Source organism: Agelaius tricolor, unplaced genomic scaffold (assembly GCF_023055355.1).
Source record: "Agelaius tricolor isolate 1412-34295 unplaced genomic scaffold, bAgeTri1.0.p SCAF_7, whole genome shotgun sequence".
Taxonomy (NCBI): domain Eukaryota; kingdom Metazoa; phylum Chordata; class Aves; order Passeriformes; family Icteridae; genus Agelaius; species Agelaius tricolor.
Genome location: NW_027269267.1, coordinates 22,617,957 through 22,640,969, shown reverse-complemented (window position 1 = coordinate 22,640,969; position 23,013 = coordinate 22,617,957). Strand labels below are relative to the sequence as shown.

The window sequence follows — 23,013 nt, the reverse complement described above, 5'->3', positions numbered from 1 at the left end:
CTTCTGTTTTCTGACTAAAAAAATAAAAATACACCAAGCTATCCTAGTATACTATAACACTATGCTTATTCCCATAGCAAGCAGCCCTCTGTAATGTAAACAGCTACTTGATAAGGAGTGAAACACGAATAGGAAACTCAGTTTATAATTTAGCTTAGAAATTAACATAGCTACTAAAGAAATAAAATGGCCTAAGCATGCTAATCATTATTTTCTTGAATTTTCTTTATTTTGAAGTGTCTTTTCAATACATGCTGAAAAAGAACAGTATACTTTAACTTGTTTATGTATGAAGTCGAAATTTGTAACAGATACATCATATTTAAATAAATATTATTTACTCCTTTTATTTTCCAATTTAAATTTTACTGTTAACTATATTTATATCCCTCAAAGTCCAAGGCTTCTATTAAATCTTAGTCTGTGATTGTAAGACAGAATGTCTTTATTATTACTAAAATATTTAAGATTAAGTATTTAAGATTTTTTAATATATACAGTTTTAGGATCAGTGTACTAGTTTATTTGTCTTCCAGATACCCATTTTCTACAGGCATTTTCTGGAAGCACTTCCACTATGTATGCAGTGATGATGACTAGTGAGAAAAAATGTGAAAAGCAGTGATTGATACTCTATCTCCTCATAAAGTCTCCATCTTCAATGCTGTTGTACAAAAGATATTGTTTATCCAGTACACCAGTGGATTTCTTATATATATATCCAGTACATAATCAACTAGGTAAAATATCTCTGTCAATGAAATATGGATGTTCTCCAATCCCCATTTTCTTTCAAAATAGATACAGGCTCATAATCTCAGCCTCCATCTGTGTTTTGTCTTTTTATTGTTCCAATTACTTATAGCCCAATGAAGGTGCAATACTTTCTCAGGTGATACACAAATAAAGTAAATTTTGTATTTAAATAAACGAAGAACTCAACCTTGCCCTTAAACTATTTTTGATTCATGTAAAATATTTATGAGAAATAATTGTTTATAGGCAATGAATACATATAGACACAAGTTTGAATGTATATAACAAATTTCAATACTAGTTTCCCCAGGGAAGTAGTCTTTTAATTGTTTGATAAAAATATGATCATCATATGGCAAGTATAAAATCAACTACCACATATTTTTTATCTGTATGAACTAAAAAATATCAAAATCAGTGTGATCCCATATATGCAGTACCTGTAGACAAAAACTGTGTCTACAGTTATTAGGACTGTAATCCCTATTTCAATTATTTTTGAGTGAAAGAAGTAATTGTGTCCCAGAACACTTTAATTTGGGTACTATCTCGCCCCAAAATCTTCAATACACATATCAATTACATATTGCAAGGATTTTCTCTTTAATGTGCTTCCCAGTGTGGGAAGCACATTAAAGAGAATGGTTCAGTGTACTTCTGATAAAAACAACGCAAGTGTAATGAGAATTTGGAAAATGTGCTCACATCATGCTATTAAATGTATCACCTAACAAGCTATGTGACATAAGGTTATCTGTAATAATTGAAACACCCCTTATTCCATTTTTATGTCCTCCAAAGATGTAAAATATCATGTTGTAATCCATTTCCAGAAGAAATTACTATAACTTAGTATGTTTTTATTTACAATGTGAGTGGGAACACTGTTTCTCCTACATGCTGTGAAACAATCATGCTCCTATTGGCAATTGGAATACACTTCTGTAACTAAGTTCATGGGTTTGAGAGGATTTTATACTCATTTTGAGATCTGGTTAGATGGATTACATCAATGAGTTCTCAAACCAAGTTTCTGTGCTCCTATGACATTGGACTTTTTTCATACTATGCATACCAGCCATGAAATCATGCAATTGTTAAGGCTGAAAAACATCAAGTCCAACTGTGGCCCTAAGTACCATCTTTTAAATACCTCCAGGGATGATGACTCAACAACTTCCCTGGACAGACTGTTCTAATGCCTGACCATCCTTTCCACAAAGAAGTTTTTCCCAATATCCAATTTAAACCCCTGCTGGTGAAACTTGAGGCCATTTCCTCTCACCCTATGCCTTGTTACTTGGAAAAAGAGACTAACACCCAGTTGGCTACAAACTCCTTTCAGGTAGTTGTAGAGAGTGATAAAATTTCCCCTGAGCTTCATATTCTTCAAATTAAACAACTCCAGCTCCCTCAGTTGCTCCTCAGACTTGCGGCCAGATGCTTTACCACCCCTGCTGTCCTCCAATAACAGAACATTCCAGTGCCTCAATGTTCTCCTTGCAGCGAGGGACCCAGAAATGAGTCTCCTTGAGCAAGGGACCCAGAAATGAGAGGACCCCTTTGAGTACAAGGTCCCCTTGTACTCACCAGTGCTGAGTACAGGGGGACCTTAACTGTCCTGGTCCTGCTGGCCACACTATTTCTGATACAAGCCATGTGGGTGATACTGTTAGCATGTATTAGTAAGTTGCTGGGAGCTTATATTTTTGAAAGATTCATGTGATTTTTCTAAACAATGCTCCTATGTATTTTAGGTGGTTTTGGAGCTACTGAAATAATTCCAACAATGACATCTGTTGTCCTCAGACTATCTCACACAGAGAGAAAAAATTTGAATTTTCCAACCATGTTGCGTTTTTTATTAAAAATGTCAATTCATTTGTCTTTAGACTTCTAAAAAAAGATGGTAATCCCTGTCATAAGATAAAAAAGTCACTATGCCTCTAAGGTTAGTTTAATTATCTTGGAGACTGAATGGAATCACAACTCAGAAACTCCCATTGTTCAGAAAAAAATGCCTGCCTGCAACAGCTGATTGTCCCACAGATCAACACTTCCCTCTGCTTTGGGGCTTCTTTTGCGAGTGTTCAGGGTTGGGCCAAGTTTTTCCCCATATCTCATATTCTCCTTATCCCAAATCACAGGAGCAGCAATTTCAACCTTCAGTTCCCATACACCAAGTAAACATAATCACTATAATATAGGATTTGGCCCTTCTGCAGTCTAAGATCTGTTTACTCATTCATCCCACATTAAACACGGATGGTAAATTTCAACAGCAACCCAGGATCCAGAAGTAGTAGTAATGATCTAGTGCATTAAAGACTGAATTCCCTGAGCATCCTTATTGACTAACCTGGTGTTTGACGAGAGTTCCTGGTTTGTAAAGTTTGTGTTTCACTTTTCATAATACTGAAAAGTAGCAGAAAAATATTTCAAAATATAATTAGGATGGAAATTTTTTTCCCAAACGGTCAAGGCTAGGAACTACTTAATTACATATGTTAAATATGCTGTAGATAGCATAGTTCTACTGAAGAATACATTTGCATAAAGGTTCATTGTATTTTAGAAAAATATCTTATTGTAAATGACAATTACTAGAAAAAGAAGTGACTTTGTAATGCATATTTTAAATGCATATTCTCTTTTCATTTGTCCTACAATTCCATTCACTGCTGAGCGAAAAGAGCATGATGCAATGTATTACTGAACTTTTTCAAACCTCTTTTGCAAAGGATATTTTTCTGCCGGAAACTGCTTCTTTTTCATATTTGTGTATATATATATATATATATATATATATATATATATATATATATATATGTGTGTGTGTGTGTGTGTGTGTGTGTGTGTGTGTGTGCATGTGCAGTTTTGAAAACAGCTCCATCCAATTTGGTCACAACAAAGAAGGTTTCCATGAGGGCTATTTTTTTGTCCCTGTAAGAAGCACTCTAAGCAATGCAGTTGTAAACATTAAGTCAGAAAACATCTCTAAAATGTTTTGATTTTGAAACAATGATCAATGTGTTAATAAACTATTAAAAAGTAGTTGATTTCATTTATCTATGCATGAACAGTCACCATGTATTCCCAGACTTGTTCCAATGCCATGCACAAATCTATCAGAAATTAAGAAGTCACCCTGCTGTAAGCATGTCCTCTGGCTCACATTTCCTTTGCATAATGAACAAAAATCTCATTCAGAAGCAAATTTTCTGGTTTTGTAAGTTGTCCCAGTTGTACTGACAATTTATGCTGCATCTTCCTCTATTCAGACAATATGAATCACATATATGTAATAGAGGCAGGTCCCATGCATGCAGTTTACCACGCTTGCATATTAGGTATTCACTCTGAAACCTCTAATGGCAGCAAAAAATCATCCACAACTGCTTAAGCTGATGCCATTTCTTTGCATTTTATTTGCAATTGCTCCATCTGTCACATACTTTTTGACCCCATTTAAATTTGGAAAAGGGCTCAGTTTTCAGAAATCACATAGCACATTATCAGTTGTATGACCTCTCAGTTTCACATAGCACATGCTTAACCTTCTGGAAATTTCCAGCTCAAACCAAATTAATACAGGTTTTAATAGACGTTATCTCAGTGATATGTCTTATTTATGCAGCCATTTTAATAGAACTCTAAAGCTCTTGTTTTCCTATCCCATGAAAACTATTATAGTTTTACAATCAGGTCAAGTCAACAAATTTCCTTTCAGCATTTATCCTAAGACTGGTTGGAAAACTTTGCTTTGAGTCTCACCTAGTGTGCAAGACTTGACACATTTCATGTCCACAAAAAGGGTTCCATCACTGGCACAGTTTGGCTGCCATAACACTGCACCTGGCTCATCCCTATGGCCAAGGCTCTCCAGCTGCCTTTATAGTTGTAACAAGAAGTTCTAATTTGGCAGCTGAAGAAAGCTCAAATGAGGCATTTGACACTTCAAACAGAGTGGAGGAAAATGATTGTCTAGAATTTCAGCTTGTTAAAGTGACATAGAAATGACTGTGAATGCCCTATGTTAAGGAAAGACCATAAAGGCAGGCAATATATCTACATACCTGCTGTTTGGAAGTCTGTTCATTTAATCAAAGAAAGAAAAATATAGTCATATTTTCTAGATTTAAGTAACTATTATTCTTCACTCTTTACTGAATAATTTCAACATGTGTGTGTAACTGTACGTGGGTGTACACATGTAAGCAAATATGCACACATAAATGCACATAAAAAATCTCTATACAGCTAATCAGCTTCCAGAAAGAAACCACTTTTATCTTCTGGCACTCCTTTCCCATAATCATATCTAAATTAAGTTATAATACATCAGTAATGTGCATAACTCCAGCAAACACCCATATTTGATGATTTCAGTGCAGTCCTTAGCCATAAATTAGATGCCATCTCTTTCCTAATAATATGAAGACTTAGACCTACTACGTAGTTTTCAATGTGAAATTCAATGAAAGCTCAGAAATTTCCTTCAATTTGCCTGAATGAAATGTGTTTAGTTTTGTTTTAATTCCTATATTATCACTGAATAGCAGAAGACACACTATTAAAGTAGCCATTATTCTAATGCCATTAAAAACAACAAAACAAAACCTTTTGGGTTGCAAGTGCTAGCTCTGTAAAGCAGCAACATTTAACTAAGGAACATGCAATACAATTGAATTCATGCTCTTAATCACTCCAGCTGCAACACACAAAAAAATTTATTGGGATTCCAGAGAAAACACATAGATGTTGTTCTATATCCAGGAAATGCTCCTTTTCAAGAAAAGGGAATTAAAGGACAATTTTTTTGATATCCATAATTGGATGGACTGTAAGGAAGATCAGCTGAAATCCCTACAGTTTTGTGTGTTCCATGCATTAGGGAGGATTAAATCAAAAAGAAAATTCAGTTTCACAAGTTTTTTCAAATGGTTTCAGAGGACAGATTAAAAAATCTGTTGAAAAAGAAAAATTCTGAGGTTGAAAAAGAGGTTGCATAAAAAAATATAGGATTGTTATATTACCTCAACTCTGTACTCTATGTTGCCTATAGGTTTCAGCTACATAAAAAGGTTTTTTCACTATAGTTATAATTTTTTGTAAAGTAAGCAGTGTATTTTAAGAAGACTGTTAAAAATATGTCTATGATGAATATAAACACTGAAACTTATAGCATACACATGGTATAGTTCCTGAAAGAAACACACCTAAATGTTATTTCTTTTTCCAAAAATATTTGTTTGTCCTGCAAGTTACACCATGACTAGAACTTACCATCTTCTAAATATACTGCATTACTTTGACAAAACAATCCATAATGGCTCAAAAGAAAGAGGGAATTGTGAAGCCTACCCTTTCAGTGACCTCCAACAGATAAGAGGAGTGTTTCTTGCACTTCCAGTGTAACTGAAACTGCTTTATTTGATGGAAAACTGGACTAAGCCTGCAATGTTTACTGATTCGATAATGAAAGACTAATTAAAACCATAAAACTATCATATAGTTATATTAATTCCAAAAGAAGCACATATTTTTCAGTACAAGCATCCCCTGAAACACTGTCACAGCTTAGCAGTGACCTCAAATAGCTGACATTTCTCTGCTGAAGTGATGCACTTGTGAAAGTGTGACTGTAGTAAAGCTGTGTCCTAGATTCAGCTGGGATAGAATTAATTTTCTTCATAGTAACTGGTACAGTGTGGTATTTTGAATTTAGTATGAGAGTTATGTTGATAACACGCTGATGTTTTAGTTGTTACTGAGTAATGCTTGGCTTAAGTTAAGGACTGCTCAGTTTCCCGTGCTCTGCTGGTGCACAAGAAGCCATAGGAGCATGGCCATAGGAGCATTTATAGATCCACTGGTTGGATCTATAAATCCCACTGCAAAATTTGTTCAGAGTATATTAATACTGCATTGTCAAGTCAGTGAGAGCAAGACAAGAGTTGAGTGCAATTAGCTGCAGAGTGGAAAAAGGTTGTTGGCATGATGAATACACTACAATTAAGTTGCCAATAATGTATAGGACTTCTAAATTAGAATATAATTCAACAATTTTTATTAGTCAAAATTCCCAAGCTTAGATGCACCTACATTCTACTTAATGTAGACAAGTAGAATTTGCAAAGAATTTGCAAAGAATTCATTAATGTTGTCTTGATACTACCTATAACTAAAGAGTGATTACTTTCAAATAAGCTTAAGAAAGTAAGTACCTATGTGCCATTTACAAAGACTGTGAATGTGCCCCCTCTGCAGACAACTGAACACTGCAAGCACACGCTCTGTTTGGTGAAGTTGTTTGTGCAAATTCTCCCTTTGGGCATTTGTAGGCACCACTGGAAGCTGTGAACTGAATAATCAACTCTTAAGAAAACATCTAATTATTTGATGCAGCTATTTAATTCTTCATTTTGGAGACTAGTTCAATTTGTGGTTTCCTTTGGAGAATTCAGAGTTTAATTGTGTTTGCTATGCCAGTGGATCCTGCGAAACTGTAATTTTATTCCATTGTGATAGATAAATAATTTGGCACCATATGTTGATGTTTACTGGATCTTTGACCCCTTAGTTTTTATTTGGAAATCTTGGCAGTGTTAGTTACAGGTAAATAGAAGGTTCATATGTGACATCCAATGGATATAAAAGATTTTTTGGGTTTTTGGGATTTTTTTGGTTGGTTGGTTTGGTTTGGTTTTAGCATATAGCCATGTTTTCAGGTTTTTTTCCTACTACATTTTAATGACATCTTCATCTACACACAATAATGCATTAAATCTTACTGGGATTTATAACACCAAATCAACTAAACAATTAGACTACCAAATAATTAAGTTGGTAATAAAGAGTGTAATTTTAAAAGATGGAATAAAATATACTATAGCTATTTCTGGGAAAATCACATATAAGTTGTATATGATGAAAAGCTTTACAATGTGAAATATGAATATTTAATTAATCTAATACTTCCCAAAATACTATGGGCAAAAGATTTTCCCTAGAATTGAATAACAGATGTGTAGAGAAAGATAGAACCTTGAATATTAAGTTCATATAAATATTTTATTCATTATTACTCAGTACTGAAAATGTATATGACTTTTCAAAACAGAAATTAGTGTCTTTATCCCAAACAACTGGCAATACCTTTTTGCCATCAACTTGGTAAGATTTTTTTGTTTTCACAGAAAGATTTTAGGGAAGAGGGATGAGGAAGGGAAAAGCACAGACAAAACCTGCAGCATTCTGTATTATTTACAGTTTAACTGCTTTCAAGCATTAGTTTTGGGTATATTATGAAGCTGTGATATTTTATCTATAATATTAAAGAAGAACACAGACCATTTTGATTCATGCATGCTATATAATTATTAATTATATTAAGCTAACCCCAAAACTGGTGGTCAGAATTATGATTTGAACTCAAAATTCAGCAACACAGCACTGTGCTCACTAGTATCTCATCCATCTAAAACCCATTATTTGAAAATATCAGTTGGTTTGGAATAATTTGTGGATTATATATCTATGCTGGTGGAAAAATCTTTTGTCTATTAAAAAAACTGGATGAGAACTCCAGTATCTCATTTTGGCTTTCAATTTTGCAATGTTCCAGGCATAATTCACATTTTGTACTTTCAGTTCTGGGGCTCATGCTTTATTCAAAATTTAGAAAGGAATAACAGTGGCTTGTCAATTATAATTATCTCACAGATGTAGGAGATTAGAAGAAAGTACTAAAAGACCTTTTTGATGTAAATACTATATAGCATGTGCCATTTGATACAATACCATATAATGGAATGATATAATATCAATATTTTATAATATGATTTACTATTCCCTCTGAAAAAAGGCGAGTTAAATTTTGCATTTTATAAGAATTATATATGAACTACATGGAGTTAGATATGAAATAATACAGTTTATGTATGCAACTACTTCTGAGAAATTGAATTCCAGTCATATTTGACTAAATATAAGTAGTCCTTGTGAAAAGGAACAGGTCAAGTTTTTCTTCTTTTGATTTATTTAAGCAATATTATTGTAGATTTGCTGATGTTATTTGTTGTCATATGCACCTTCAAGTCCTACAAAAAAAAAAATTGTTCTGTATTTGTATTCAGCTGTAGAAGAGAGCTGAATGTTTCCTTTTCTCAATCAGTGCAATTTACAATTTAAAACACCTACCATCTCTTTGAGGAAATTAACTATAATTGGCACTCTGTTGAAGGTCACTGACAAAAGGACTTAATGAGGTTTTCTGAAGGTAAAATTGGCTCAACACCAGTCCAAATTATATCTGCCTGTATGCTGTTGTTATTCTGTCAATCATACCAGGACTGAAATACACTCACACGAACAAACCAGAACTGGCACCACAGCCAACTTTCCTATTACTTAAGGCAACAAGAAGAAGGTATCAGATGTAAAAACACAGTAAAAACAGATTGCTGTGATCAAATCTGTGAGTTTCCTCCTGGCACCAACCAAACCTCCTGTCCAAGGTCAAAGCCTCCTGACAAACACCACATTGGTGTAGCAAATGAACTTACCTGTGCCTTTAAACTCTCCCCTCCCCGCTAAAGAATACTCAGTCTCTGCCAACTGTTTTTTTCCTGAGGCATAATTTGAAAGGAACAAAACCACCAGGTGAAAGGTGATTTTTGTAGTAGCTGTTCCTCAGCTGGACAGCTGCCAAAAGGCAAATTCCAGTAGTTCCACTGTACGTGTATGTGGTTGTATGTGTGCATCTGTGTGCCATTTGCCAAGTTCTCACACTCTTTTTAGGCTTTCATGCCTAGATCCTTTAGCAATAGAGGAAAAATCTGAGAATGTCCTTTGCACTGTGTTTTGCTTTTCAGGCACCACTGTGGGTAATTTCCTATTTCTTACCAGTAAACCCTGATAAAATTTGCCATAGAAAGTGGAGAAAGGAAAAGAAAATTATCAGCACATTATGCCTGACTAATCCGGTCTCTTTCCATGATTTTTATGGGATAAGGGAAAAGCTATGGATGTCATCTATCTCTGCTTCTGAAAGCTCTTTTGTATGGTTCCATACAACAATCTTGCTGATAAATTCAGGCGATAAACATTTGATGGAAGGGCTATTGAGGTGGATTAAGAATTGACTCCATGGCTGCTGAAAAAATAGTCAAGAGCTAATAGTCCAAGTGGAAACCAGTAACCCCTCAAGGGTCTGTATTAGTACCAATAGCATGGAATATCTCTATGAAGGACACAGTAGGATTGAGTGCTCCATCAATAAGTTTGTGGACAGCACCAAGCTGTGTGGTACAGTTGGCACATGGAAGAGAAGGGTTGCCAGTCAGAGGGACCTTGGCAGGCTTGAACAGTCAGCCAGTGTGATCCTCATGAAATTCAACAAGGCCAAGTGCAAGGTCCTGCAGCTGGGTCTGGACATTCCAGCATCAGTAGAGACTGGCCAAGAATGGATTGAGAAGGAGCCCTGAAGAGAAAGATTTTGGAATACTGGGGGGAGAAAACATTGGACATGAGATGTCAGTGTGGGCTTGCAGCCCAGAAAGCCGATTAAAATCTTGGCTGCATAAAACCAAGCACGTTCACCATTACTGAGGGCTGTGGTTCTATTTTGCATGTTTTCTAAAATCTATGACACATTCAGTTTGGAACAAGTTTAATAATTCTTGCAACAAATGTATTATGGGACATTCTGGAAAATTGCATATAGAGTTCTGTGCAAACAACGCTCTACATTTTAGCATTTCAAAATAAACCCCTGCTGTCATCCATATTTTAACTCTGGTGATATAATTTCCCTCATGATCAAAGTGCACTGCCCTTCTCTGTCCCATATTGACTTTACCACATTTCATTTTAGTATCTCATTTCACAGGTCTCTACAAAAATTTCCCTTGGAAGCTTATTACAGATTTTTTTAAAAAGCAGCAATTCCAGTAACAACCCTTAATTTGTGATTCAGACCCTTGCCTTTGAAAATAGATTTCAAATTCATTAATATCAGCAGTAGGGTACAAACAAGATCATTAAAGTAATTGATAATGTTCCCTCTCTCAAGAGTAGCTTTCAGATTTTCACACCAAGAAACCAACATCCTCTGACAAGTTATTTTCTTCCAAATCTTCCTTCTTTCCTTTTTGTGTTTTTGCAACCTCTGACACCATTCTTTCTCTTTACAGTGGTTAAGCCTTCTAAAGTGATGCTCTTATCTTTTCCTTACATGACTTTGAATCTTCTTCTCCCTTATTTTTTTGTGTCATTATGTTTTAATTTGTCCATTAACTTTACCCTAGGATGCTGCTTAACTACCACAATGTGTACTTTACTATGTCTGCTTGTTTTGGTTGGAGTAATTTTCTTTCCAGTAGCTTGCCTGGGTTATGTTTTGGATTTGTTCTGGAAACAGTGCTGGTAACACAGGGATGTTTGAGCTATTGCTGAGCAGAGCAAGGTCAAGATCTTTTCTGACTCTTGCATGGTCAAGATCTGCATCTTGCATGGTCAAGATCTTTTCTGCCTCTCACCTCACCCTACTCCACCAGCATGAGGGCCGGGGATGCACAAGGAACTGGGAGGGGACGCAGTCAGGGACAGAAGACCCCAACTGACCCAAGGGACATCCCTCACCATAGGGCTTCATGCTCAGCTTATAAAGCAGGACATGAAGGAGGAAGGCAGGGGGATGTTCAGTGGTGACATTTGTCTTTCAAAGTCACTGTTACACGTGATAGATCCTGGCTTTCCAAGGGATGGCTGAACAACTGCCTGCACATGGGAAGCAGTGAATGAATCCCTTGTTTTGCTTTGCCTGTGTGCACAGCTTTTGCTTTATCTATTAAACTCTTTATCTCAACCCATGAATTTTCTCACTTTTACCTTTTCGATACAATGCTTCATCCCACTGCAGGAGGAATGAGTGATCATGTGATTGAGCCGGCTGGGGTTTACCATGACAACACCCTAGAATACCAAAATTAATTCAATCTCATGCTGTCTTTGGTTAGTCTTCATCTTTCAGCATTCAGTAATAATTGAATGCTATTGCAATTTCTCTGACTTAATTCTTGTAATATCACCTTGTTCTATTCTGTATTTTTCTCTAGGTCTCTAGTTTTACAAGAAGCAACAAAACATTATGTATTTCTCTGAGTCAGGAATTAGAGATGTATAAAAGAGAGTCAAACAAGCCATATTTTGATAAACTGAACTGTTGGAAGAATAATTACTACCACCTACATCCCTAGATGCATTAATTATAAAGCAGTATGTTATTCCCAAAAAGGGGTTGAGAATAAAATTATTGATTTGCCAGTGAAATGTTTCAGTATCTAATAAATAAATTACTATAATAGATTAGTAAGAATATATAATATAGACATTAAAATCAAGGAAAAAAGTTACTGTAGCCTAAGGAAAACAGGTATTAGAAGCATCATAGAGCATTTATATACATACACAGAAAATAATCCATAGCTCTCTTTAAAGAACGAGCATCACTCTTCTATCTGCTAGAAATCTTGATTAAAAAAAAAAGTTGATAAAATTTATTTAGGTTTTCACAAAAGACCTTTCAAAAAACTTTTTCCATGAGATATTGAGAACATAATTATTTACAGAGAAAGAGGTAATATAATGGATTAAAAACAAGATATACAGGGTATCTTGTATTGTAACCAGAGGTCAATTTTCAAACTAGAAAAAGATTAATGGTCTAGTGAAATATTCTATATATTAATCTGAGGTTGTTTAGTATTCTATTAATAATCTGGAAAAGAGGATGAATTATCATTTTGTACCAATTTACCAGGCACAGAAACTACACGAGCCAAGGCTAGAAAGAATATTAATATCTTCAAAGACAATTTATAAATCTAGGAAAATGAGGGACCTCTGTTTTTTAAACTCAAGGAGCTATATTTTTTAACTTAAGTCACACAAATATCTACATGCCTGTGAAATAGGAGCTATTCACTCTGCAGTCCGTGGAGATAAACAATGGTTGCCCCAGTCTGAAACAATTTCAAACAAGGTGTACCTATTTCTCTTTCTTTCTTCCTTTCTGAATAAAAAATAAACAGCACAGAGCTGGACATACTTCTTAAGTAGTATGTTTAAAAACTAATAGTCATGTACAGTGGAAGCAATAAGTGTAGCCAGATACGTGACTGTTAGATTCCAGATTATCCATAACTTCCAGAGAAAAAAGCTTAGGCATTACTCTAGACATAGGCATGAGAACCTTAAAAAAAATTGCCAAATGCAACACCCAGAATATTAAAGCAAAGCAGGAAATTATTCTGAAAATACAGAAATATTGTCCATCAACATATAATAACCAGGTATAACAGGTTTTATCAGGAATGATACATTTAAATCCAGATTCTTTTTTACACAGCATCTAGCAGAAAGTCTTCCATCAGTGCTCTATATTTCTGGAAGACAAAAATTATTTTGTATGTGAAGAGATTTGTTAGCATCCTCAATTACATCTAGAGATCAGAAAAAATAACAAGAATTATAAGACTGTTGAATTGTTCCTTTACAGAGCTCATGTATGAAGTAAGCCAAATTTTCTGTGAAAATAGTGTTGAATTCCTTTAAAGAATTGAATATATTTACTATCTATTAATCTTTAACAACTCAAAACCAATAAATACTTTAAAAAGTGACAAAGTCATAATGCAATAAAATACCAAATATTTATTAGCATTTGGTACTATTATTAGCATTTAAGTAGTTACACCGTATAGCTGTCACCAACAACTCAAAAAAAGGCAAAACACACAGTTATGTGTAATTTAACTGAGATAAGTGAGACTGATTTGTGTTCACAACAAAAGTTATGGGGCAGAGATGGTGAATTATGTCTTTCATGGCATAGATCAACCACCACACTCTCTGGCAAGAAATCACAGTGAAGTTCAGTTCACACAGAAGTCCCTTGCACCATCAGGATTCCTTACTCTGATGCATGAGAGGACTGGCAGCTTGAAAGAAAGGAACACAATAAAAATATTTTGTGTGGTCCTAAAACACTTTCAGCCTCAGTTTTTAATGGTGCTGTGAAGAAAACTGACTTTTATAACAACATAATTATTTAAGATGTGGTAGCAGTGAAATGCTAAATTGATATTAGGATCAAAGAGGGACTGCCCCTAGTTCTCACAAATGGATCAGAGAATTCTAGAATTAAGTTTCCAAGAAGGTTAGTTTTGTTACTGTTGATTTTGTTCAACCTTCAAAGTTTGCTATATTATTTGATCATACTCTGTTTCATCTTTATGATCATAAAAGGAATATCATTTTATTAGGGGATAAAATGTGGGCTTCTCTTCACACTTAAAAAATTACATGTGCTTCATATTTTTCTTAAAATAGACTTTCTCAAAGCATCAAAGCCAATCACACAATTACTTGTACACAAGTACATAAAAGAATTGCATTTCAGTTTCTAAGGTTAATTAAAATTTGCAGTATATGTGCCTGCTAACTTAGTTTCAGAATGGACACTAATAAAAGGAACATACAAAAGTCTGTCCTGAAAGCAGCAATGGTAATAGGAAGCCACTGTCACAAGACAAAGCACCCTAACATCCACACAGAAGACAGGCTGAACTGATTCAGAGCTGCAATGATGTTGCAAAAATGCATCAAATTTTAAGAGAAATATTTTTTTTTAAAAGGCATGAGCCAGGCACAACTTCCCACGTGCAAGTGGCATTACAAATCAAAGGTGTTTCAACCTATGGTTTGGCTACACAATTTTAAAATTAGAAAAAGTAATTTTTACCCTTCAGACCTGTGAAACATTTTTAAACACAGCTTGACTACTTTTCTTTTAAATTTTCACCAGAAATCTATGATAACTGACAGAGAGCAACTGTACCTATATATGTATATAGAATTAAAATAACATCTCTTTTAAGGATTGAGACTGCATGATTAGAAAGGAAATTATTATTATAACTAAGGATAAGATTTAGAATTATATGAATAAGAATAAGAATAAGAATAAGAATAAGAATAAGAATAAGAATAAGAATAAGAATAAGACATGCGGATTCACAGACTCACAAGAGGGATTGGTTATTAACTACTAGACCATGAATGACAGTTCATTCCTAGAAATGGGCAGAGGGAGAGAAGAGAATGCTGATGTTTCTTTAAATCTCCAATGTATCACGACGCTTACATCATGCTGCGTGGGGTTACATCATGTTTCGACTAGTGATGTAACCCGTCGCAATGCAATGCACACATCGCATTCAGTCAGCACTTTTTCAGCCTGTCCACATGATCACCGTGGCCAAGAGAGGTTTGCTTGAGTTAATCAAAATTATTGTATTTCTGTGGTATTTATGGTTGGTCATGAATATAAACTTTCTCAGCTTAAGAAAATGCAGGAAGGAAAACAGAGATGAAAGGCATCCTAACTATAAGAAAGGCAAATGTGTAAAACATGCAGGAAGGCTTGGTCTGATGATGATGTGAAAAGCCTCCCACATGAATATATTATATAGTAAACTTTGGAGGAAGTAAATCAGGGGAGAAATACCAGATGGATCACTCTAAATATAAGCATATTTCCTCTTTAAATATAAAATGCATCCATGTGTTCAGTCAGGGGGTTGTGCTTTTACAGAGGGGAAAGCGCACCTTTTTTTGCCTTTTTTTTTTTTAATGGAATGTGGTAAGTAGAACTTTAAGGCAGGACTTAAGGGTAACCTTTTCCTACATTGTACAAATACTGTGCTCTTGTGCTTCCCCCAAAGCAGGCTTTAGCAACAATTTCTATGCAGAACCAGGCTGCTGAAGGTATCAGTGTCATTGCCAGTGTCTCCAATGCACATGCAGCAGCCAAAGTATGATGGTTGATGGTGGAGCTGGTGCCCAACAGAGTATTCAAATAGCTGGAACAGCAGAAGCAAGTGTCGTTAGAGACAAATATTGCATACCAACTGTAATAATGTACCTACATATTTAAGACTAAAGCCAAACAATGCTAGTCCCTAAAGCTTGAGCAGAAGCATCAGAATATAGATATGGGAAATTTTTACTAGTATGGTCATTTTGAAAATATGATAGACATTTAAATGCATGGTTGAGGATTTTCCCAGTCATAGGCCACAGTAAGTTTGTTATTTCCTACTTGCTTTTTTACACTATCCCTTGGAAAGCACTCTTTTCTCTAAATGCTAATACATAGGAAAGATAAACAGCATACTCACAGCACTATTTTTTTAATTAATCCTATACTCCATAATATTTATGTTTAGATGGAGAAATAGCCATGAGCATAGGATGCAAAAAAACTGGCAAGGAGAGTATGATGTCATATGCTACATTGCTGCTTTTTTTCCTATAAGATTTGGGCAAAAATTATGTCAAATTATGTGTTCTGGAAACTTTGCATTTTCACTGTTGTTTTTATGTTGTTTTAACGCTTCTTCCATTCTGTCTATCTTTGCAATAGGGATATACAGAGCATGCAGAGTCCTGGTGATTTTCCACTCTGCTGTCCATCTTGCACACACAGCTTGCTCAAACACACTAGCATAAAATCAGATAATATCAATTTCTGTCAAAGAACTGAATGTAAATGGAATAATTTTTTAAGGTTGATCTTCAATTTAGATGTGAAGATGCATTCTCCATTGGCAGTTATAGTCATGAAAGCATTTACCGTTTCTTGACTAAATCCCACCCTTTCTGTCATAGACTATAACTCCATTGGCAGTTATAGTGCTGAAAGCATTTACCATTTCTTGACTAAATCCCACCCTTTCTGTCATCAGCTTATAACTGTCTTCTTGCTAGAAGCTAATTCAACTGCACATGTGATTTCTTCAGAGCTCATCTCAGACAAAAATGTGTCAAGTTAACAAAGAACGACTCTTTGAACTGATAAAGCTAAAACACTCTGACTGAAATAGGTTAGGAGACAATCATTTGACTAGCTTCACAAGCAGAGGCAGAAATTGCTGTACTGGAGGGTGGGAAGCAGTGGCTTTCTTTGCTGGCACAGCTGCAGTATGAAGAGGATTCATCCACTCCTCTGAAATACTTAAGCAGGTGAGAAGTGACTGGCAGAGAAGGAAGGATTAAGAATTTTCTGGAGAGAGATAAACACTAATTTAATCTCTAAGAGTGAAGTTAGAAAGCAGAGTGGTATAATGCCATCAGGAAGCAGGAACCACAATTAATAAAGAAGCAGATGCCAATGAAGGCACTCAATACAACTCTTTCTCAAAAAAAATGTGACTCAAAATTGCAAAAGAAGCATTTAATCTCACTTATTTCCACATCCTACCTAGTCCTTCACCTTTAATGACAAGACAAATCAAATTCCCCTATAGTAAAATAATACTAATAAAGAGCTTGGAATCAGATCACAACACAAAGTGATTAACTATAACTGACAGAATAAAGAGAAAGACATTTCTGGAATGGAATCTTGATCACAATACTCCAGAAAAGTCTATATATGTATCAGATATATGGCCTCTCTGAAATCAGGTCAAACTAGAGGCAGTTTTACTGCAAGTGGAATAAGAGTAAAGCATTACAATTTTAAATGACCCATTCTAAAGGAGAACAAAAACAAAACCAATGTAAATACAGTGGTGCAGGCAGAGTGATTGTATTAATACAGGTAGGTTTACATGGAGAATATTATCTTTAGATGCTGTGTTTGAGCAGCATTCAATTTTTAATGCTGCTGTGTTAAAATAATTGAATCCCTGAAGCAGGAAGTGAAGAAAAAGGCAACTGAGCTTGAAGGTTGTTCCTAAGGCACTATAACTTCCAGGGCTCCTTCTGGGACAATGCTAATTATGAATCAGCTTTCACTCCAGGTTTTGCCTAAGGCAAAATCTAGCTATAAATAAATATTCATATAATTGAATCCAGCAAAGGCTCATTTTTTCTAAAGCAAGAATGTTCCTAAGCAACTCTGAATCAGGTCAGAATCCCATAAACATTAAGTAAACTGAAACAGCTTCCTTTGCAGATTATGTAAAGCCTTTAAGGAAAATGTTTAGGTTTATGGATGAACTTGCTCTAAGGCTTATGCTAAATAAGCCAACTACATTTCCTCATAATCAATAAGATAATTTATTCTGTAATTTTCTATCACCTTAGTGACAAGCACTATGTTCTTCCTGCACCCAAGGAGCAAGGATTCACAACATGGCAAGCTAAGTTAAAATAATCAGGCTTCTGATATTAAGGAATAAGTGGAGTGTCTCAGTAGAATAAAAACTTCAGCAGTTTTGTCACACACAAGAGAAGTCTTTGGCAAAATTATGCACCCTGGCATAAAAAAATGATTTGCAAGTAGATAAGTATGTTTTGCCTTTTTTTTTTTTTTAACTGATACACAGTTTTACAGATATTTGTTTATAGTCACATTTATGTATTTGCAAACTAACCTCATAGTCAAATTTTATTGAAACTGAGGCACCTAAATAGTTGAGCAGGTCCATGTGGAATCTAATAATGCCTTTAAAACTTCCAGTCTCATGTAGTTTTGAAACCACTACAGATTTTTTGTGTAACATGATTTACTATCTTGAATGATGTAAATATGCACTTTTTCACCATGATTTATCTTAAATCATTACATTGTCATTATTTTCACTGCTGTTATGCTGAAGTCCTAACCCCTATTTAAAACATGACAATCTTACTGTTTATTGCACTTGTAGAAATGCATCTTCCTATATGCAGCAAAAGCAGCCACTGACTTTAACATAGGTAGAGATTACATTCAATAGCTTTATGAAACAATATGTCTTGTTTCCACACAAAATACCATTATTATTTTGTGTAGATGGAGTGAGATGATGACTATTTTGTTGATCCATTTGCTGAAACAGGGCAGTATTGGGGAAAATGTAGGCCTCTGGCAACTTAGGAAAAATGAACTAGAAAAGGAAAAAATTAGCATATTAACAACTTGCCTTCTCAACCGTCATTATATTTAGTATCTGCTCTTTTCTGAAATGGATTTGATTGCATGTGCACATAAATGTATTCTTCTGGATCCTAAAAGGGCCAACAGGTAGCAGAGAGGGAAACAAGGGTTATTTAATCCTTGCTTTACTCTCAGTACAAAGAAATATAATGTGAGCTTTGCTGTAAGACCTTTCAGGGTGACTGTCATATGTATTCTAAAAATGTTGCTAGAATGACAGAAAATATATATATGCTTGTTCCATTGCTTATACACATGCTGCAAATGTAAACCTGGAAATGATACAAAGGAAAGCATGAGTTTAATGGAGAACTATTATCTCAAGTCCACCTGCAATTTGAAAGAAAAATATTGAATTTTTACATGAAGAAACAAACTTGTGGTAACTCATTGCTTCTGATAGTCGATTCAAAAAGTGGGATACCTATAAATATACAGAAGTTATATGCTAGGGTCTGAATTCTGAAGAAGCTTCTTTAACAGCAAAACTCGGTCCAAAAATCAATGACAAGCCTTTAAATAAATAAATAAATAAATAAATAAATAATAAGTCTTTAAAAGTTCCAGCATTAAAATCCCTTTCCAAATTTGTCATACGAGATTGGAAGAGAATATGCAGAAAGCAGACAGCATGTTAGATTAAGAGGAGCTTAATTAACAGTTCAGGATATTAACAAAAAAAAAAAAAAAAAAAGCTATGCTTCCATGAAACCTCCAGTAAGACCTAGGTTATTTAGTGTGTACAAAGAAGAAGATGCACGTTCTTTTTTACTACATTACTACATCCCTTTTTTCCCTTGTTGCCTTGTACCCCACTAAAATTCCCCAGTTTCTATCCTGCTCCTTTGGGAATTCATTCTAGAAAGAGTGTCATGGCTATGGAACCAAAAGTTGCTGTCAAGTTTGCTTTTGAAAATCCTGGGCAACTTAATCAAATTCTATACATAGCATACATGATTGAAAACCTGGCTACATCTGATATCTTACAAAGTAGTTGTATTGCCTGGAGGGCAGGAATTGGAGAGGAAACCAATAACATGTCAAAAACACTAGAGGAAAAAGAAAGGGAATCATTTGAGCAAGCTTCAGATAAGTGGTCATAGTGGAATATTTCCATAGTTTATATGGAATGTTCATGTTCCTATGAGCAAAGGCATCAGGAAGAGTCAGAAGAACAAAAAAGTCAGAAAACCATGCGTGAGTGCATAAAGCCATGTGTGAGTGCATGCAAATGAACTGGAAACCTGTAAAAAATTATTTTATGAAAAGTGACTACTAGAGGTAGCTCCAACTCCAGGAATCAGATTTCACAATCCTATTAAGCATTTCATAGGGTTTCTTTGCACACGTCAATGTCTCATTGTTTGTGAAGATGGTTTAAACCCTTACTGAACTCAAGGTGAGATTTCTGCTCTTTTCCCATGTACTACATGTTAAATTAGTAGGAATAGCCTGAAATTAATGTAATTGCTCACAAATGCAAATATTTATTGTGCAATGCTAGAAATATAACAGAGAATTAGGGAGCAGAGAACTTAGTCTGAGTAATATACGCAAAAATCCTGACTTTCTAAAACTTAAAAAAAAAAAAGCCTCACTGGGCACAAGAGAGAAGCCCCTCTCAGGAAGTAATTTATGCCATAAGTGCCATAAGTGCCAGGAAGGACTTATGAGGGCTCACTAAGTAGTTTAGTTAGTTTAGTTCTAATATGTGTATCTACAATTCCCTTATAAACAGAGTTTCTGCCATGTCTACTGTCCAGACATGAGAGAAAACCAACCAACTCTTAAAAGAAAAACAACCAACCCTATAGATTACATTAACCAGTGGTAAAGCAATGACTAGATTGAAAATGGAAAAAAAAACCTATAATACTTAAATGCAAATTAGCTTTCAGAAGAGCACAGAAGTTTCAAATATGGGGAAAAAAGAAACGGCTTCCATGAGTCCCTAAGAGGTTGTCTGCCATGTGTGAAGTAGCAGCATACAGATGTGTGAAGTAGCAGCATACAGATATCCCTAGGACTAAAAAGATTTTTTGATGACAAGAAGTAGAAAACTTTTATCTCATTCTTCCTTCTTTATCTAATTAGGTCTGATAAGTGACAAAAACATGTAGTCTAGATGGAGCCTCTTTAAAAAAAATGAAGGAAATTAAATTCTCTATTTAACAAACAGATCCTTTTTGTTTTAATGGTGTCTGTTTTGAGGATTTACTGGTAATTTGGTACTGTCAAATAGGTTACTCAGGGTAAAAAAAAAATCTGTGGAGTAGAAAAATTCTTTATACTATTACATCATTAGTAGTAGAAGTATTACATTATTACTCATAGAAGTATTACATTATTATAATTATTATTACCTTGTTATTAGAAATGTAATCATTTTTTCACAATTTAATGAATCAATGCATGCTTTCTTTATCAGGTACAACTGAGGTTAAAGATAGAATTAGTTTAAATTAATATCTGTACACCAAATGGTCTGTTTCTAATGAAGCTCCAATACAGTCAGTTATTATTATGTACAAAAAATTAGGCTATTATTTGACTTATTTCATTATTGAATGAACTATTATTTTATTTTTTTTTTCTAATCATTATGGACAAGAAAAAAAGTTAAAGAAGACTATTGTTCTCTTTGCCTTGTAAAAGCAAGCTGCATTGTTACAAAAATTGATTCCTACAGAAGTGCAATTCATAAGCCTAAATTGGCACTATAATTTAGAATTCCAAATAAAAATTGATAAACTCTATTTTAGATAGCCTCTTACTTGAAAGCTCTTCAAAGATAAGTATATATATACACATACGCACAAATATATTTGGAATATAAAATATATGCAAAAATGTAAAATACACACAAAAATATGCCTATATAGCTTGTTTTAGAAAACTCAGCTAAATTAGATGAAAATCACTGAAAATGCACCATCAACGTATAAGCCACAGTACTTGAATCCTCCTCATCTGTACCGTTCTATTCTTACTGCTCATAGTAAACATACTCATTACTTATCTATCTGCATTATTTGCTATTATCTGCCTGTATTCCTTTCAGAATACAGGTTCAGGTCAGAGAAATCCCAAATGCCATGCTCTTTTGCTATTCCTCAGTGACAGCCACAATCTCTCACTGTAATTGCACCCTCCCACACCACTGGTACGGAGCAGTTCTAGGGCAATGTTCCTGTTCCTGCAGGTAGCTCCACGGGGAAAGGATCACAGGTGGGGTGCACATCCCTGGCTCCTGCTCTGAGCTACACCCACCTCTGCTGGTGGGTGCCCTGAGGCTTTCCACCACAGCCAGCTCTGTATCTAGGATGGATGTCATGTGCCGGCTTCATGTGGGCTGTCATTTCTAATGTTGAGTCTTTTGGATATATATTCTTGGGTAATAACAAAAAAGCCAAATTGTAATGCTGGTTAGATTATGCTGTTGAGTCAGGGACGGAAAGAAAGACTCCAGTCTTCAGGTGGATCAGAAGGCAAAAGCGTTTTATGAAAATAACAGGTCCTTTTATAATGTGACGCGCTAAGGTGATACTTGATTGGTCCCAAAGTAGAAACATCTCACATTATTGGTGACTATGAATAGCACACTCTGGAGAACCATATCTATAAACAATGGTTACAGAAAGAGAGATTATAATTGTTTGAATTCTTTCATCTAAGGTTTCTAGGCTCAGCCTGGGAGAAATTGTCTCTGCTCTTTCTTTGGCTGAACTGAATTCTCAGTTAGACACAATTAAACAGTGGGGAAGGCTGCCACAGATGCATGAAGGACACACATTCAATATAGGCTCTTATAAATCTACAGTGTCCTGCTTCATCCAGCGTTGACTAGCGTTCAATTCTGTGGAAATACCTGTAACATGAGAGTTGAATATTTATACAAAGTTAACATACTAAGCCTTGAAGGAAGCAGGTATCCCCACGATGGTTTGCTTGCTTGTTTGTTTGTTTCCTAGTTTGTTTTCATACTGGATACTTGCTAAAAAAAGAATCTCTCTTTTAAAAAAAATCCTGACAGATAATTGCATCATTGGAATTACTGTTATGTTCAGTTTGGTCAAAACCAACATAATAATAATAAAACACTAGTTGTACCATATCTTTTACCAGAACAGGTAATAGTAAGCAAAGTTCAATGTTAAATAAAAATTTATCCTTAGATCACAGTAAATGCTTCTCACAGGAAGTCAAGAAGTATTTTCTTACTCTAATTTCACCATTAAAATTCTTTTCTATGCAAAAGCATTTAC

The 23,013-nt window shown here is 34.9% G+C and overlaps 1 protein-coding gene across 3 annotated transcripts in view; it reads right to left on the bottom strand.

Annotated features, from left to right (window-relative positions):
* The window catches only part of NLGN4X (neuroligin 4 X-linked), a 160,580-nt gene that overhangs the window by 67,846 nt on the left and 69,721 nt on the right, over positions 1-23,013 (bottom strand). The window lies entirely within an intron of this gene.